The sequence below is a fragment of the Lottia gigantea genome, assembly GCF_000327385.1.
Source record: "Lottia gigantea unplaced genomic scaffold LOTGIsca_574, whole genome shotgun sequence".
Lineage (NCBI taxonomy): Eukaryota > Metazoa > Mollusca > Gastropoda > Lottiidae > Lottia > Lottia gigantea.
The window spans coordinates 11,815-12,790 of record NW_008709958.1 but is presented as its reverse complement, the minus strand read 5'-3'; positions in this window follow the sequence as shown (position 1 = coordinate 12,790).

The window sequence follows — 976 nt, the reverse complement described above, 5'->3', positions numbered from 1 at the left end:
CCATAGGAAAAAAGTTAGCCCAGGAAAAGTTGCTTATTATCTGCAATTTTAAGCCATACCAAGGGTGAAGGTCCGATACCTAACTTTGCGAAATACGCCGATTTGGCCCATGTTTGGGACTTTTCCTTTTTCTTCTAATTAGGGCCCAGGCACATGGTAAATCACTTAAAAGCTAATTAAAAACAATTAGGGCAAAAAATGGATATTTTTTCTTACAAGGGACGACTGCACGAGAAGCGCTCAAATCCAAATAAATTTTTATTTTAAAAAGTTACAAAGTTACAAAGCTGAAATTTTGCACGCATATACACATGGGCAAGCTAGACATTTAGAAAAAAACCCAGCTCAAAAATCTCCCATAGGAAAAAAGTTAGCCCAGGAAAAGTTGCTTATTATCTGCTCTTTTAAGCCATACCAAGGGTGAAGGTCCGATACCTAACTTTGCGAAATACGCCGATTTGACACATGTTTGGGACTTTTCCTTCTAATTAGGGCCCAGACACATGGTAAATCACTTAAAAGCTAATTAAAAACAATTAGGGCAAAAAATGGATATTTTTTTGTTACAAGGGACGACTGCACGAGAAGCGCTCAAATCCAAATAAATTTTTATTTTAAAAAGTTACAAAGTTACAAAGCTGAAATTTTGCACGCATATACACATGGGCAAGCTAGACATTTAGAAAAAAACCCAGCTCAAAAATCTCCCATAGGAAAAAAGTTAGCCCAGGAAAAGTTGCTTATTATCTGCTCTTTTAAGCCATACCAAGGGTGAAGGTCCGATACCTAACTTTGCGAAATACGCCGATTTGACCCATGTTTGGGACTTTTCCTTCTAATTAGGGCCCAGGCACATGGTAAATCACTTAAAAGCTAATTAAAAACAATTAGGGCAAAAAATTGATATTTTTTTCTTACAAGGGACGACTGCACGAGAAGCGCTCAAATCCAAATAAATTTTTATTTCAAAAAGTTA